Below are 15,964 nucleotides of genomic sequence, written 5' to 3' on the forward strand. Positions count from 1 at the left end.
TACACCAATCTAGGTGCTTCCAGACCCATTTTAAATAACTTCAACTTGCTAAGTCTGCAAGCAAAATCAGTTGCAATGCATAGCAGCAAAATAAATACATAGAAAATGTTGCAGTGACTTCATCACACCAAGAGGCTACAGGCTCCACTCAGTACAGCTTTTACCAATTTTTCCTGCAGTAGTTTTCTATGCTGCTTTCAGAGACCCTGCAAAGGAATTAACATTACACCATGCTGTGAGACAAGGAAATGCTGAAGAATGCAGTCTCCCAATTCAAAGAAATTCTTAAAGGCATTATCTGGAAATGAGGTCTAGGAAGCGGGGAAATCCTTACCAAAAAAAAAAAAAAAAAAGCCAGTTAAAGCAATATCTGAGGAATTTTCCTTCTGTTCTCTAAATAGGCATGCTACAACTATTTTTTTTAAGTATATACAATTGACACAGGACAAACAACAGTACATTTGTGTACGTGCTTGTATATGTGCATATATATATACAAATAATTGCACATATATATAGAATCCTGATTGCATAGGTAAACAATCTGCTTAGCAAAATAAAGGAAACCTAAATAATGTTTTTTCTCAAGGCTAAAGTTGCTACTAATTAAAATGAAATATGTTCTAAATGATTCTGAAATTGCCTGCAATGAGAAATACTGAGTCTATTTCCATGACACCCAAGCTGATTCTAACTCTTTCCATCTTAATGAGTATCTTCAGTTGAGATGCCAGGCACTATATAAAATCCTTTCAATTAGAAAAAGAGAAAAAAAGATTAAGCAAAGTACGAACACACCATTATGGATGAAAGTAAACAGCTACACATTAAAGAATGAAAGAGGAAGCAGAGAAGTCTGCCAGTCAAATTACAATACAGTATTGCCAAGAACCACAGTCGAGTGTAGGGAAGAGTGGGTATTAGAACAGCTAAGCCAAGCTGATAATATTTTAAAAATTGTTTTGAACTTTTTTTTTTTTTTTTTTTTTTTGCTGTTAACCTCTATGCTGGTTTTACTCTTGAACAGTGCTAACATGTAAACATCTACAAATTCTTGCTTTTTATTTAAATGGATGCTTTTACACATGCAAGGAACCCTTCACTGAAATAGAAAACAAACAAAAACAGAACAACAAACGCATCTACTTTGGACCCAGAGAAGAGGGTAAAGGCATATGTCTGATGTCATCACCACTATTTTAAGAAAAATCCACATGAACAGTGGACATAAAAGTAGTGAAAATGAGCAAGACAGTTAGGGAACTTTACATTCCAAACTCCCAATCAGCAGGAGGAGAGACCGGAAATTTCACCCCAGGTTTTACCCCCTCACTTATCAAAAAAATCACATTGTATTAGTTCAGTATCTTATGAATCAGAGACCGAATTACATTTGGCAAGAACCCTCTCTAGAGTGAAATGGACCAGAATTGGAAAACCTACACAAATAAGATAACCCACCTCCAGTCCAAGACTTGAAAATAACAATATAATTACAACTGTGAAGCTATTCTTTGGAATGATGCTTTGATCAAAATAGTTCGACACACCTGCTACCAAAAAAAAAAAAAAAAATCCCTGTTAAGAGAGACTCCTGCAGTGCACAGGAGTGAAACTACTAAAATGTTCTTGGTTTCCTTTGGGCGTCAAGAAGCCGCCAGTAATAGACTTGAAGTTGTGGTGCTCTTTGCAGCAAACCTCAGGAGACCAGGTGAAAAATTAGAGCACTATTGTAAGAGTAATGCCCTGGAATAAACAATCTGCCACATCCATAGTCTTCGTCAGAAACCTGCTTATGTTCTCCTAGAAAAGTCTAACCATTCTAATAACCTCAAAGTATTTTATCTCCTAGCAGGAGGACAAAACTATGTTGCCAACTCAAAAATGTTCCTGTCATCACTGCCCTACCACTCTCTGAAGAGCCTGCAAAATATGGTTTGCAGAACTGGGTATCCTGAGACTCGGAAGGAAAAGAAGCAATGAGGTCATGCAGTCTACTCCGTCTGCCAGCACAGGATTCCTCCTGCTGAGAATGTTTCTGCCCAAGTTGTAAACCCCACAAGATATAGGGTCATCCCGGACCCACTCGGGCAGGTGCAGAAAGCACAGCTGCCCACAGCAGACTCAACATAACTCACACGTGTGTGCTCATCTTCACCCAGAAAGATGGAAGAGTTTGCTATGTGGTCAGGTCACCCCCGGCCCTTCTGATTCTGCGTGAGTGCCCCCAGCACACTGAGGATTCATCCTGCCCAAATTTGTCAGTCATCCTCCACAGATTCCCTGCACACTGCTGCAGTTTACCATCGTGAACACATTTCCCCGGCTGCTGCTTCAAGGACAAAGACAGAGCACTTATATTCGTATCACAGCAGAAGAGCTCGCGTTTATGGAAAAAAGAGAAAAAGACAAACACTCCAGGCAAATGATCCCTGGCATTTTTGAAGCTGGATCATCCCAGACAAGATCCATGAAAACAGAAGAAATGCAGAAGGAAGGTCACTAAGCTTAGCTGGGTAGAGGGGGAACGAACGGTTCAGTTCACTGCAGCAGCAGAGCAGCTCATTCAATGTAAGCACTTACCATAAAAATAGAAAGAGTCAACAGAAGGAGAACGGATCCTTCCTCAGTGCCTTGGTGTCTCCCGAAGAAAGAAATCCACTGTGAACCTCCAGGCACCAGTCGGGAGGAGGCCAGCAAAGTGATGACAGGCAATAAAACCACCACACACAAGTCCTTTTCAGCCTCCCCTCGGGCCGTATGCAGTTGTTTGTGCTGTAAAAACCCTGAGAAGTCTGGAACAGGACTCTCCCCAGAGCCAGCCGGAGTGAAAGCAGCCTGGTGGATTTCACCGCCGTCTCAGAGCATCACGCCCAGGACTGGTCCTCCCCCTCCCCAGGTGCAGGGGAGGCATGGTCGGGGGAGGGTGGGCACTAGGCTGGGCTAGGCAAGGCAAGAAGAGGGATGGAAAGGAGTCTCTTTAGAGTGGAAGGAACTGCCGGAGAGAACATCAGTATTCCATATCAGTTATTGCCAGCGACCAATCAGCCCAGCCAGGGGGCCGTGTCAGTGTGACAAGAGAGCAGCAGATGACAGCCAGTTCTGAGAGTGGCAGGACAACCCCCTGCCTGGAAGAGAAATTTGGGAGGATTGGTAACTTATCCTCTCCACAGCTGCTGTTAATGTTTGCTTGTATTTAACAAAGATCTAAAGCCCCATAGTTACACTAGCCATGCAGGAAGTTTTTGAGGCATCCCACAGCATCTCTGCAAGAAGCCAGACTTGAAGTCCCCTAAATGATGTCTGATGGCATGTCACAGTCCAGACAGCCCTACTGATGTGCCTCCAAGAGGTCATCATGAGTTACAGTAATGGCGCTTTGGACCTAAGCTTCTTTATGCGCAAAGTGCAGGGTAAGACGACCAGGGACCTGGCTTTCTATTTCAGAAGTGAAAAATTTAAGACAGAGAAGGGTCAAAGGTCTCTCTAGGAATTTGACTGTCAATCTTCATTAGTTTTCTTGTATAATATAGGTATAGAAATACTGTTAGAGGTGAGTTTCTGAAGATAGTTAACATGTCCCTTTTAGAGCTCTTAAATCACCTATAAGACAAAATATGTGTTTGAGAAAAACAATAATAATAATTCACAAGCACACTGAAGATTGAGAAACTCTGACTTACACTAACAGAAGAAGCAAAGGAGCAAATCTCTTGATGATAAATGAAGGATATGTGGAGGGCTCTAAAATTTTCCTATTTCCCTTTTCCCCCATTCTATTTTAATATTGAACTTATAAACTTTGTCCATATCTATTAATTAATTTGTATTTGGTGGTGATGATTACATTACATAGGGATGTAGCTTCTGAAGTTAAATGCCAGTTTACTTGGACTCCACAGTAAAACTTCAGAACTTTTTGTAAGTTGGGGAGATTATCTTAGGTCACCTTTTTTACTTTTTAATCACTGCAGAAAAGATAACTCCCTTTAGCCAGTCAAGAGTTAACAGGAATATACAAATGCCCTTGGGTTTTGTTTTCTGTTTTTCTGTGGGTTTTTTCTTCAGGTGACTTACATGATATAGAGTTTTTAATTTTAGTTGTCTGGTTTTACCTAGAAGTTGGAATATCATTTGCACATTTTGCTATGATCTCTACCCGCAGGCAAGCTGACTTTGGGGAGCCTGAATACCACAGTTTAAAAGGAAGGGCTGGGCTCCAAGGAAGCAGATAACTCAGCACCAAAATGAGTCACAGCAGAAGGCCATAAAAAATGTTCCACATCAAAGATGAACATAATAAAGTGAAATTTTTTAAATGAAGAAGAAAGGATAGTTTGCCAGGGAAGTCGTTGTAAATTACATCAGGAAAACCTGGGAGACTTCGAGTCTCAAATGCTGTTTTGTTATTCTCCTCAGTTCAACTCAAATCAGCAAACATTTGAAGAACATCAATTTTGCATCAGGGCTACAGAGATGAGTCCTTGCCTTCAAGAAGTTTACAGTCTCATGGACAAATTTAAATCTTCTTCTTGAAATTTCAACACTATGATTCTTGCCAAGATAGAAAATGTTCTACTATTTTAATGTTCTTTAGATTAAACCAATCCATGAGGCTGGACTTTAGCCTCAAAGCTCTGAATTAGCCTAGTTAGATGTTTGTCATAACCGAAGCCATTCAGGAAATATAAATGCACCAATAATTTGAAATCTAATTAATATATGAGAAGGTTGTTTAACTGAATGTTTGCTTTTATCTGCATTAACAGCTTCTGACACCACAAAAGCATGGGCAGCATATCAAAGAATATACTTATTAAGGGAATATTATTTAAAGCTCCTAAATGAATTGAGATTAATACTGTTGATGAAACGGGTTCATACCTTGAATACATAGGGTTATAATGATGCATGAAAAGGATAATACTGCAGAAATACAAATTATCTAGTGGATTAAGTAATGGCACATCTATATGACAATTGATCAATAAAAATAGGTATTCCAGTTATTAACTCAAATGCCATTAATTTTTAGTTTGGTCTCTTTATTCCTCTCTACTCAAAAAAAATGACAGAAAATGCCTCCCATTTCAGATGGCAACAACATTAATTTTTGTAATGTACATATTGTTTATACAACTCAATTTAACTTGGGATGATATCAGCAATTGCATGTTGCTTACTGGTATAGAACTGGTGTAGTACTTAATATATAATAGGTTCTCAATCAGTATTTGTTGGATGGCCATTTGAATGGCCAAAAGAATCTGGCTAAAATTCTACAACAGCATGATTTAATGCCTTTTTCCTGACTACAACATAAACTGAATTATGTATCTATATCTGCCACTTATTTGAAAAGAAAAAAGATAGCTTTTTCAGGAACTTTGTTTCACAGAAGCTTGTTGACAGGGCTTTGTAAAGGCTAAAAGACAAGGATTCTTCAAGCTCAGTCTTTCAACATCAGGGTAGACACAGTTCATGGGAAGTAGATTCCACCTTCTGTAACTAGCCCAAGGATAAAAAGTGAAAACATACCTATTTTCCAGACCACTAAGAGGGTAATTAGCCACATAATTCCATTTTTGACATCAGAATCTTTTAATGGAGGTATGAGAATTGGGACTTTTAAATAACTTTCTGCCAATTAATGGTTTCAAAAACTAAATTATAATCTGCATAAGGAAAAGTCTGTGTCTCTTCCATCTAACTTTTGAAAGCCAGTGTCTAAAATAACTAAACCCCACCGTGTACCAGAGTTGACTCCAATGGCTCCACCTATCTTTCCGGGCCTTTGCAGCACCCATAGTGTAAGTATTATGTACACTGGGGAGCCTGGAGCTTGGCGAGGCTGAAAGCACTCACCCCAGTGGCAAAGACAGTGTAGAAACAACTAGAACAGCCTCAGAGCTTCCTTTAATATGGAGACATTGATTTGAACATAGGAGGGGGTCCCCCAAGAATGCTTTTAGGTTAAATGTATAAGACTTAGGGGACCCTTCCCACCATGTTACATGAATTTGGATGAGGTGGGAATGACACAAGTTCAAGCTAAAGCAGAAACTCTTTTACCTCAGAGATTAAATGTAAACCTTTTATGAATTTTTGAATTTGGAATTCAAAAAATGAATTCCTAATGCTTACAAATTAAAGAGAAAATAATTTGTATTTGTTGATTTATGTTTCTCAACTCTGACCCTACAATTACTTTTTTTTTTTTTTTTCTGAGACAGAGTCTCACTCTGTCATCCAGGTTGGAGTGCAGTAGTGTGATCTCAGTTCACTGCAACCTCTGCCTCCCGGGTTTAAGCTATTCTCCTGCCTCAGCCTCTCAAGTAGCTGGGACCACAGGTGCACATCACCACACCCAGTGGGACCACAGCTGCACACCACCACGCCTGGCTAATTTTCTGTATTTTAGTAGAGACAGGGTTTCACCGTGCTGCCCAGGCTAGTCTTGAACTTCTGAGCTCAGGCAATCCGCCTGCCTCAGCCTCCCAAAGTGCTAGGATTACAGGCATGAACCACCGCACCCAGCCTCCAATTACATTTTAAGGCCAAGAGGAGTAGTCCTTAATTACCAGAATAATACTATAGAGGAAAAGAATATTCTAGAAAAGTATAGGACTGACATACACATTAAAGTATGGTCCCTTACTACATTCTAAAATCCTAATTATCCTTCAGCATTCAGCAGGAGACCTGAAATGGAGAGAGGATAGGTTGAACTGCTAATGTTTCCCTATCAGAGGTCACTGGCTGGGAATAATTTCCCCAAAGTGCTTAGTAGGTGGGCTTTCAAGTAGCAACAACCATTCCAAATAGCAGGTATCTGCAGCACATAGATATAATCAGAGTATCCAAGTCATCGAAAATTTGTTTGCACAGTCAGCATTCCTTAGCCCGAAGAATCCTACGGGATCATCAAAATCAAATCATACAGAAAGAATCCATAAGATCACAGACCTATAATTTTTTCTTTTTTTTCTGAAGATAGAAAAATAAATCAGTGGCTGACTTAAATAGTCAGGGAGAATTAGGCTGAGTCTGGTGAAGCCAAAATAAGAAGTATGTGTGTGTGCACCAATGTTAGAAAATTAGCGTGTGCATTTAAAATCCAACTAGACTGTCTCCACATCCAATCAGTCCTTAAATCTTGCCAATGTTACCTCTATACTTCTCCTCAACACAGAATTAGGGGCTGCAACCAATTCTTTCTCCTAAACTATTATAATGGCTTCTAAACTCTCCTTGGTTCCAATCCGACCTACCTTAGCCATTGGCATTTTCTTTCTAAAATACAACAAACATAATCATGCCATTCCCTTGCCAACAGGTCTGGGATGATTAGGCCAAATACAGTATTTGACATTCAAAGCCCTCTGCAATTTGACTTCAGTCTACATTTCCAGCATAATTTCTCACCATTACTTCCTATATGTCTCATGCCCTGGTTACACCTGTTGCTATGCCCCACAGACACTGTATTCTTCGATTGCCATAATCCTTTTTTCCTAGAATAACCTTCCTGCTTCTCTCCCTGGAGAATCCCTCCCCACCACTACCATTCATCCTTCAAGGCCCAGTTCAATGTCATCTTCATGGTGAGTCCATCCTCAAATTCCCCAAAGTGACTTACTTAATCGCTTCTTCCTCTGTGTTTCCACAGTGTTTTTTCTAGTCTTTTTATCAAATACTAATAGCAGATAACACTGTGCTAAATTAGTACCTTTTAACCTATTTAAGTGGGATCCTTTGATATTTCCTGTGTCTGACACACAATAGGAGCTCAATAAGTACACGAAGAATGCTCTATCTTTCACGCCTACAAGCTTATGAACCATATACATCTCCTCCTTCAACCAGGAGTTTCTACAGTTTAAGGAAAGAGCGCTGGATTAGAATCACAACAGCCAAGTCCCAGCTCTGTGGCCTGTGTCACCTCAGGCAATCTCTTAACCTAAATGAGAAGCATAAAACTCGTCCTGCTTATCTTTGAGAACTTTTCTGAGCTAGAAATGAGGTGCTGTATGATAAAGAACTTTACAAACTATAAAAGGGTATGTTAGTAGGCATAGTTATTGTCACTGTTGTCATCATTGTTTTCTAATTGTTATTGTTGCTAATATCCCAAAAAAGCCATTGCAAATTTTGTTAAGATAGGTATTCTATGCAAGCATCCTAGGAGGCCAGTGACTCAGCGCTTATATCATTCCAAGTGCCTTGCTTCAGTCCTGCTGGTCTGCAGTTAGGATGAGGTGGAAAGAGTGGAGTTGGAAGGCCATGACTCTCCCTCACTCTGTTACTTCCTAGCTATGTAGACCTGGTCTCTGAGACCGAGTTCCCTCATCTAGGAAATGGGAATAACAATGCCTACCTGATATAGTATGAGATGGGGTATATATATTTATATACGGTATACATACATCCATTATGAGTCTCTAGTAAGCATTCCATGAGTGGTGGGGAGAAGGTAGCCATTTCTCTGCAACTCTGGCACATCTACATGCCCTAATCACTGTCCTCCTGTTTCTTGAACTCACTAAGCTCATTCCCACCCCAGGGTCTGCATATCAGTTTCTTTTGCTTGGAACCCTTTTTCCTTAGATCCTGGAATGGCTTCTCATCAGAAAGGCTTCCCTGACTCAACACCTCAACCATTTTCCAGCTCATTACTCTCTTTGTTTTTCTCATAACATTTATCTCTATCTGTAACCACTGTATTTGATTGCTTGTTTAATGTCTATCCTCTACACTATCAGGTATGCTCCACTCAGGCAAGGACTGTTTCTTCTATGCTCCTCACTGAGCCCTCAGAGCCTAAAAAGTGTCCAGAACATAATACACACTCAATATATACTCAAGATGGATTTCTTTAATATTTACAGCATGACCAATGTTTATGCAACTGTTCCCATGTTCTCTACATCTGTACAAAATTCCAACTATCTTTGACTATTGAGTAGGAATGAAATCAAGGAGATCATTTAGTATGGAGCTCAGGGTAGTACAACAATGTTCAAGTTTATACAGATATTTAATAATGTGTAACACCCATTACAAACATTAAAATGCTATCCAGTGACAGGAAAACCTACAAATAATATGCCAACTCTTGCGCCCTACAGAGACAGGAATGACCAAGAATGGCAAGCTGATCCTCACCACTATAACCGGAACTAAGGTCCTGAGCAAAAATGTTAAATTACATTTATTCAATAAATCAGGAACTTCAATGGATCCCATTTCACATTTTTCTTCTCTTATTTTATGTTAAAATTGATCTGGTCCAAGTCTATCCTGGGAAGACTTGATCCCTGAATCATCAACTAGAACAAACGATTTCAGGCAGCCCAGAAATCTAGGCAACTTTTCTTTCCTCCCAGGGAGCTGTCTCAAAGGTGAGACACACAAAATCCTCCCAAGCCTGACCACATCATCCCTGTTTTCTGATTGGCCTAGCCTTAGAGGAGACCTAATGAATAAATAACCATGGCAATCAGGGATAAAGTATGAAGGTTATTTTCTAATGGTCATTTCAATTAGAGCATTTTCAATTAGCAACAGCATGTCAATCTACCAAATAGGCATACGAATGTATTTGTCATCAGCATGAAACAGGTAGCTTTGTTTTTTAAAGGAATAAACGCCCTAGACTCAATACCAAACCCAAGCTTTTTTTCCTCCAAGCTTGCACTTCCTCTGACTTTCCATTTTTCCATCTAAATGCATCGCTATCTACTCTGTGGCCCAAAGAAAATGACATTTATCAAACTCCTACATGGATGACTGTTTTGGTCACATTACAGGGCAGCTAGAAATCTCAGTGCCATCCTCACTTTAACCCATGTTGTCCATATCACCTCCTGAACATTTCTTTCTTCTTTCTATCCTCACTGTGCTGTCATTGCCCCAATCTAGCTATCAATTTTCCCCAGAGTGAATGTCATAGTCTCAGAAGCAGCCTCCCTGCCTTGAGCCTCACTCAGGCCAACCCGGAGGATTTTTAAATGAAGATGCCATCGCGCCTTCTCCAACAGAAAACTCTCTTCTGCTTCTTACTGTGTGCAGGACAGAACCAGTCACAAGCCCCGTGACTGCTTTCCTACCTTTCTTCTTGCCATTACTCCCCACTTGCATCCTCTCATTCATTTACATCTTCATATTCAGAGCTGCAGAACTCACCAAGTTGTTGAAAACTTCAGGGTCCTGGCACAGGCCTTTTCCAATGCTCAGAATTACTTTTCCCTGCCCTCCTCCTGTGAACACTTATTTATTCTCCAAGGACCACCCAAGCATCTTTCTCCTCTTCAAAGCATTTCTTGACACTCCATCTCCCTGTCCCCAGTGGAGAAACCCATCTCCAAGTTTTGGCACCGATCGCACAGTAGCATAACTGTCTTACTATGTGTTTCCTTCAGAGAAGTCCCCATCCTGAGTTACATTCATCTTTGTATCCCAAGAGATAAACTCTCCCTGGAGACACTCAAATACATGATTATAAAAAGACTGGACCACTCTGGATGTCTGGCTCTCTTACTAGACTATATGTTTCCTGAGGGATGGAAGAATATTTTTACCTATCTTTCCAACCTCTCGGCTTATTATGATGCCTGATACATATGGATCCTCAGTGTATATCTGTACAATTATTTAGAGTATGATTGGCTAAAAAGAAAAAAATCTTCAGTACAAAGGATTTTTAAAATCCCTCTGAACTGATTTCTAACTAGCTCATTTATTAAAATTTAAATCTAAAATGTCTCCTTCTCCTTGAGATTGTAAAACACCACAGGCATTAATTTACTCCACAAAGATTCATCCTCTGAAATCCTTGGCTTTTAATGCTAACCCAAGTAATTGAGGCAGCTTGGGGATAGTAAAGCATTCCAAACATACTTTCTAGTTGGAATTGCCTGGCAGAGAAATAGGTACTGATTTTTTCAGGCAGAAGAGGCTTATTGGAGAGATTTCACCAGCGTTCAAGTTTGGAGGGGAAGAAGCCCTGTCTTCCTGAGCACAAAATTTCAGCATAGAGACTGGGGCTATACCAATGGGCTGCTGATGTTCCTTGGTGACCCAGTGCCCTGCCCCAATGCACAGGTACCATTCCAAGAACAGGTGTGGCTTGAAGAAGTAGGGCAAGACTGGGGCTTACAATGGACCCTCCACACCAGCCTGAGGATTATTTAATTCCTCTCCCTCTTTCCCTACCTCACAGGAATTTAGATATAGTACATCTGAAGAAGTGGAATAAATTAAATGCCCCTGCTCATAACTGCAATAACCATCAGCACCTAAAAAACTACACTCCCCTTGGTCAGGTTAAATTCAAGCAAGCAAGAAGGCCCTTGTAGGCAATTGCAGGGACCCAGTCAGCTTTCCCCTTTCCTTCAGTGTTGCTGATCCATAAGCAGAAAATTAAGAATGAACTCTAATATCAGTGCTACAGGAGTGATAAGCTAGTCTGCCATTGCTATAGAATTTCCCCTCCTTTCTTGCAACCAATTTCAGGTTCTATTACTTGAGCTGAGAGGAGAAAGTAGAATGAGCATTTTAAAGGACTGTGACATGCTCATATTTTGGTAAAATAAAACTAGGCCATCCACTGAACATTCTACACCTTTATAGGGATGAATTTTTCCTTTTATAAATTTTTAAGAAGTCCTTTGAACCTCTAACAAAAATAAATCTGCGTTGCTGGAAGGAATGCAAAACTGTACAGCCACTTTGGAAGACACTGGCAGTTTCTTATAAAACTAAACATACTGTTACCTTATGATCCAGCAATCATACTCCTTGGTATTTTCCCAAACGAGCTGAAAACTTATGCCCACGTAAAAACCTGCACATGAATGTTTGTAGCAGCTTTATTCATAATTGCCAAAACTTGGAAGCAACCGAGATGTCCTTCTGAAGAGGAATGGAAAATAAAACTGTGGTATGTCCAGACAATGGAATATTATTCAGCACTAAAATAAAATGAGCTAACAAGCCATGAAAAACATGAGGGAATCTTAAATGCATATTACTAAGTGTAAGAAGCCAATCTGAGAAGGCTACATATGATATAATCCCAACTCTGTAACAGTCTAGAAAAGGCAAAATTAGGAAAACAGTACAAATATCAGTGGTTGCCAAGGAGGAAGGAGGGATGAATAGGCAGAGCACAGGAGATTTTTAGGGCAGTGAAACTACTCTGCATGAAACTATGATGGTAGATGCATGTCTTTATAAATTTTTCCAAACCCATAGAATATACCACACCAAGAGTGAGCCTAAGGTACACGATGGACTTTGGGTGATAATAATGTGTCCATGTAAGTTAATTGGTTGTAACAAACATATCAGTCTGATGGGGGATGTTGGTAGTGGGGGGGCGCTATGCATGTGTGGGAGGCAGAGGGTGTGTGGGAAATCTCTGTACATTCATCTCAATTATGCTGTAAACCTAGAAAATAAAGTCTATTTAAATACAACAAAACTGAATTTCCCTGAAGACTAGGTAGCTTTTTTACTAATTTCAGTTGTCTTATGAAGTAGATACCTCTAAAAAACAAGGGTTTTGTTTAAAAAGAGAAAGAGAGAGAGAAAAGAAGAAGAAAGAAAAGATGAAAAGAAATAGTGAGAGGATTCCCCACACCCCACATAAAACAAAGTGAAGTTCTAAGGAATCCACTGGGGCAAGCACACAGACAAATGGCATAGCCCTGCTTTTACAGCACTGAATCCAAACATGAATGTTAGGGGAATGGAATATTCCTGTGATACACTTTCCCTGGTCGAGGCCTAACAAACCAGAACACTGGGAACACATTGTGAATTCCACTGAAAAATTTAAAAGTAACCTATAAACAAGAATTCTTCCTTTTTCCTTCGGAGGATCCTCCCCTTTTAGATTTATTTTGTATTTCTGCCTAGGGCCAAAACAGGAACTATGTTAGCAGAGGAAAATAACTGCATGTGGGGCTCTATGCAAGAGTAAAAACAAAAGAGGATCAGCTACAAAAGATTTAACTACATCTATAAATTATTGACTCTCAACTGCAATTACAACAATATGAGAGAGAAAAATGAGTATCCTTAGAAGAGAACTGCAGTTGCTTTGCCTGGAGAAGAGGAAAAGGAAGTAGTGAATAAAGCTCAAGGTGAGGGTGGAGGGAGAGTACCACATCAATGAAGGAAACAGTCACTGTGTTCCAGAAAGGGACAAGGGGTGTTCCAGGGGGGTTTAGAAGATCCCCACAAGAGGGAAGATTTGGTTGGGACTTGGACAAAGAGTAGGAGGATTCTGGCAGGTAGAAGAAGTTAGTACAAGCCAGGAAGGGCATTCCTACTAACATTATGGTCAGAAGGTAAGAGAGAATTGGGTCAGGAGTGGATTTCTTTGTTCATTAATGTATTCAACAAGTATCTGTTTAGCAACTGCTAGTGACAGAAGCAGATGATGGAAGACAAGGGGTTAAGCAAAATACAATAGTGAAAAAGCACACACGGCTTTGAACATTAGATTGCATTTGCCGTAGGCAGCAGAGAGCCTGGTGGGATGGAGGCCATGGAGTGCATTCTTCCACACTACACTCCATGGCCTCCACTAATTAGGTTAGGTCCCACCAATTAGTTGCACTTACCTGAGATTTGGAAGGTGGAAATGAGAGGGAGACCATCTTCCTGATCTTTATGGACAGTTTTCTACTTTGACAAGTAAGATCACAGAGATGTGAGGTTTTTCTGCAGCAACATCCAGGGTCCATCATCATTCTGAAGTGAAGAAAGGCAGTTGTGGGCTAGTAATATCATTGCCTTCCTGATCCAAGAACAGCAGATAGAGCTGGAAGTTCCTGACCTCCAGACTTACAGTAGAGACCTTAGAGGCAGATCCTTAGCACATGGTTCCTGTGCCTGCTCATCTAGCCACCCTTTGATTTTATAACCCCATACCCCACATTAAATCCTTTCCTGATTAAATGCCTAGAGTGCCTTCTCTTTCCTATACTGAATCCTGACTGGTATAACCAATAAGGATTTTTAACAAGGGAAATAAATGATCAGATTTGTGCATCAGGAAGTGATCTTGACAGCTTCTTAGAAGACAAATTAGAAAGGAGATGGATTGACTAGGGACAGATTTGGGAAGGTCTTACAAATGTCCAGCCAAAATGAGGCACCTGGAATACTTGGATTGAATGAAACAGTTATGATGGGAATGAAAAAGAAGGGATGGAAACAAGGTATTTCATAAATTGAACGTAAGATCTATTGAAAATGGTGTGGGTAGGAATAGGAGAAGAAATGTAAACTTGGCCATTGCCTCATTCCAACTCTGCTGGGGATCCTCTGAAGTGCCCCCACTGCAGTCTGTCCTCCTACCATCAGCACCCACCACACTTCCTCAATCAGACCGCCTTTGTCATACTTCTCATTGTACCGTAGGTGCAAAGCACACTGGATGGCCCATAATAGGGTGCTCAAGACACAGTGGTTGGGTAGATAGAAACCTATAAACAAGAATTCTTAAATAGAAGACGGACAGACGGAAGGAAGGAAGGAAGGAAGGAAGGAAGGAAGGAAGGAAGGAAGGAAGGAAGGAAGGAAAGAAGGGAGGGAGGGAGGGAGGGAGCCTCCAACCTTGGAGCCACTGTGAGGATTCAGATTCTGCTAACAATGAAAGTAATCACAGGCTGAGTATTGCTTGAATTATGTTGAGCATTGGATTAATGAAGCATCCAAGTGAAGAAAATTAGCACCTGGTAGAAATACGTGCCTGGAAGTTGGGAAATATGTGAGCTTGACACAAATTTTGGAGTTAATACACAGAATGAAAGCTGACTGCTTTATGGGAAAGAGAAAGCCTCAGTACACTTTGGATAATACCCTTAGTATTACAGACTACAAAGGGAAGGAAGTCTATAAAATATCAATTACCATATATACACACTGATTGTCCTTTTAACCCTTAGAGCAACTTACAAGTGAGGTATTATTATGCCCATGTTCCAGATGAGAAAATTGAAGCTCAGCAAAGTTCAGCATTGCCAAAGGTCACATAGCTGGTGATGAAAAAGCAGAGATTCAACCCTAGGTCTGCCTGACTCTAAAACCTATGCTCTTCATTCTGCCTTCATGAAAAAAGAAGGTAGAGAAAGTGACTAAGGACTGGCCAGAGGAGAAAGAAGAGAAGCAGAGAAATGCAATGATGCAGAAGTCAAATAAGTAGACCCAAAATAATGAGAGCAGACTAGGAAATGCCAAGAGGAATTCATGGTTTTTAACCACAATCAGGTGATCTTAGATAGGGCCAAGTAGGAAGAAAGTACAGAAGCAAAACGTAAGGAGAGAAAGAATAGGTACTTTATATGGGCCACATTCAAAAACTTGTATGGTCATTGGAAGGATAGAGATCAGATTATTTTAAGAGGGAGAAACAAAGTCAAGCATGAGTTTCTTTAACATCAGCAAGTTGTGAGATGCATATGGGTCACAGAAATAGTGAAGAGTGGAGATCAGAGATGTAGGAAGCAAAGGCAATGAATAAGAAAGGTCCCCAGGAGATAGTGAGAAGTATTGACCCAGCTTTTGAGAAAGGAGAAAGACAGACTAATGATAAGATTAAGTTGCGGTCCTGAACCTGATGTCCACAAAGGAAGTGATGAAAAGCTGATGAACAGTTTCCAGATTGCCAGTGAGACTCACAGAAATTATGTATTTGCCTCTGATCAAGTTGCACATAAACAGAAACCAGTTATTTCCTTTTGACTGGAATTATATGAACCCATTTGTAGTACTGATTATCTCATGCTGATAAGAAGCTCTGATAGACAGCTGAATTTGTCTTTGGTTAACCAGAAGAAAGTGATCACAAATTAAACATCATTAATTAAATGCCATCTTTTTTATTAGTCTTCAAAAACATGCATCCATGGCAGGGGATAATGAAAGGAGCCCTATGTAGCAAAACAGTTAT

The 15,964-nt window shown here is 40.2% G+C and overlaps 1 protein-coding gene across 6 annotated transcripts in view; it reads right to left on the bottom strand.

Moving 5' to 3' along the window:
* LOC105493844 (anoctamin 4) overlaps nucleotides 1-15,964 on the bottom strand; it is a 380,690-nt gene that overhangs the window by 315,750 nt on the left and 48,976 nt on the right. For 2 of the 6 annotated variants that reach the window (XM_071071254.1, XM_011761784.3), the window contains exon 1: nucleotides 2,584-3,381. The exons of 1 other annotated variant lie outside the window; for it this stretch is intronic. The gene's annotated coding sequence lies outside the window, so the exon portion shown is untranslated. Of the gene's footprint in view, nucleotides 1-2,583; nucleotides 3,382-15,964 lie in introns of those variants that run through there. 3 more of the 6 variants (XM_071071253.1, XM_011761785.3, XM_011761786.3) reach the window with 2 other exon arrangements.

Source organism: Macaca nemestrina, chromosome 10, assembly GCF_043159975.1.
Source record: "Macaca nemestrina isolate mMacNem1 chromosome 10, mMacNem.hap1, whole genome shotgun sequence".
NCBI lineage: Eukaryota > Metazoa > Chordata > Mammalia > Primates > Cercopithecidae > Macaca > Macaca nemestrina.